Genomic DNA, 2,500 nt, shown 5'->3' with positions numbered 1-2,500 from the left:
CAGCCCAGCCCCTGCCGAGCGATTGTCAGCCCTCCTCGCCTGGCCTGTGCCTGGTGCCTGCCTGCCTGCCTGCCTGCCTGCCTGCCAGCACGCCCAGGGGACAAGATGCCTCCGGCACCCTGGAGCCGCGGAAGTCCGCGCGCTCTCCCGTCCCGGGACTCTCCTGCCGCGCCGCCGCTTGGCTCCCGGGATGGCAACGGGGTGGGTCGGGGCGCCGGGGGCGAGGCCCGAGGTGTTCTCAGAGCGCCCCCCAACCCCCCCGCCCTCCGCGGGGAGCACAACCCGCCCACTGGCCTTTCCTCCTCTCCCCGCCGCCGGGCTCAAAGCCCACCGGAAGCCTCGGGCGCCACCACAGACCATCATCACCATCCCAACCCCGTGGCCCTTCCTCCGCCACCCTTCCCCTCCCCACCCAGCGACACCAGGACCTGATCGAGAGACACCAGGGGCCGGCTCGCAATACGCAGACACACAGACACACAGGGAAAGACAGAGAGACACGGAGTGGGGGAACACTTAGGGGACACACTGGACGGGAGAGACGGGGAGGGACAGAGTGTGTGTGTGTGTGTGTGTGTGTGTGTGTGTGTGTGTGTGTCTGTGTGTCTCTGTGTGTGTGTGTGTGTGTGTCTGTGTGTGTGACAGAGAGAAAGAGAGAGAGAGATTAGATTATCCAACACACAGACCCTCTCACACCCCAGCACAGACACGCAGACCCCGACCCGGATGCGGACGGGGACAGGGACAGGGACAGAGACCCAGGTGCACACAGGTGACACACACCCACACACAGGGACACACAGGACGCTGTGTGGGCGCGGCAGCTAGCCCACGGGAGGGCGGTCGCGCTTGGGCGCGCTTTGGGCAAGGCGGCCGCGCCCTGGAGCTGCCATAGGAGCCCTCCCTCGGAGCCCGAGGACTTGCAGCCCAGGTGGCGGGAATCCCGATGGGCGGCCATTCCTGCCCAGCACCCCTCTGGCGTGGGGGCGTGCGAGGCATTCTTTCTTTTGCCCCGTCCTTTATTTTCTGGTGGCCCTTGTGGCCGTGGTGCGGGGCGCCCCGGGGTCTCGCTGAGGGAGCGAGCCTCGCTGTTCCGCTGAGACGGGGCGCGGAGTCGGGTGCCCACGGGGCCTGAGGCCCCGGGCGGTTGGCCATCTCGTGTCCTGTGCGCACGGAGCACGGACGCCCGGGCCCAGGGGCAAAGGGACGGTGACCGGTGCGAAGGAGGGCCATGCCCTTCTGGCGGGAGCGCAGCCCAGGGCTGGTGGGGAGAAGGTGTAGGCGGGCCCAGGCAGGAGGCGGGGCCGGCAGGCGGTTGGCCCGGGGCGCTGCGGTGGGCGGGCGGCCCAAGCGAACTGCTAGGGGCTCGGGAGAGGAGAGGGCCCGGAGGCAGGGAGGAGGCCGAGAACCCAGGGAGCGCACGCCTGCAGAGGCGGGGTCACGGCCCGCCCGGGGCTCCCGCGGTTCCTCTCGCCCGGGCCGCTTTCCCTCCACCCCCCTCCGCCGCCTCCGCCTCCGCTCGCGCCGCCCCCTGAGCGCCCACCGCCCTGCACACCAGCCCCCAGCCCGCACCCCGGGATAGGCTGTGGGCGTTCCTGGGGCTTGGAGGTGGAAGCGCTGGGCTGTGGGCGCCTGGCTGTGCCACGGGCACCCGCAGAGGGCCAGGGTTCCGCGTTGCGCTGCGCGTGTGGCGTGTGGCGTGTGGCGAGCGGGTCGGGCCCACCACGCATGGCCTGTGGTGAGGTGGGGGCACGTGGGGTTTGAATGGAGCCGGGTTGGGCAAGGTTGGGGGGGCGGGCCGCTGGCGGCAGAGGGAGTGGAAGGGAGGGCGAAGGGCAAGGAAAGGAAAAGAAAAGGAGAAAAGCCTACAGCACCCGGTATTCCCAGGCGGTCTCCCATCCAAGTACTAACCAGGCCCGACCCTGCTTAGCTTCCGAGATCAGACGAGATCGGGCGCGTTCAGGGTGGTATGGCCGTAGACGCCTGTGGCTGCCGCTCGGTGCCCCAAGAGCCTGCTCCGCCCCTCCCAGCCCCAGCCCCAGCCCCAGCCCCAGCCCCAGCCCCAGCCCAGCCCCTGCCGAGCGATTGTCAGCCCTCCTCGCCTGGCCTGTGCCTGGTGCCTGCCTGCCTGCCTGCCTGCCTGCCAGCACGCCCAGGGGACAAGATGCCTCCGGCACCCTGGAGCCGCGGAAGTCCGCGCGCTCTCCCGTCCCGGGACTCTCCTGCCGCGCCGCCGCTTGGCTCCCGGGATGGCAACGGGGTGGGTCGGGGCGCCGGGGGCGAGGCCCGAGGTGTTCTCAGAGCGCCCCCCAACCCCCCCGCCCTCCGCGGGGAGCACAACCCGCCCACTGGCCTTTCCTCCTCTCCCCGCCGCCGGGCTCAAAGCCCACCGGAAGCCTCGGGCGCCACCACAGACCATCATCACCATCCCAACCCCGTGGCCCTTCCTCCGCCACCCTTCCCCTCCCCACCCAGCGACACCAGGACCTGATCGAGAGAC

General features: G+C 70.6%; 1 non-coding gene across 1 annotated transcript; it reads right to left on the bottom strand.

The window, feature by feature from the left end:
* Positions 1-1,862: 1,862 nt before the first annotated feature.
* Positions 1,863-1,981, bottom strand: LOC148106565 (5S ribosomal RNA). Its single transcript, XR_015723709.1, has one exon. It is a non-coding gene; the product is annotated as a 5S ribosomal RNA (ribosomal RNA).
* Positions 1,982-2,500: the final 519 nt, after the last annotated feature.

Source organism: Ursus americanus, unplaced genomic scaffold, assembly GCF_024610735.1.
Source record: "Ursus americanus isolate L20-20 unplaced genomic scaffold, mUrsAme1.1.p SCAF_264, whole genome shotgun sequence".
Taxonomy (NCBI): Eukaryota; Metazoa; Chordata; class Mammalia; order Carnivora; family Ursidae; genus Ursus; species Ursus americanus.
Note: the sequence above shows the minus strand (reverse complement) of the source record. Positions and strands in the feature narration are given on the sequence as shown.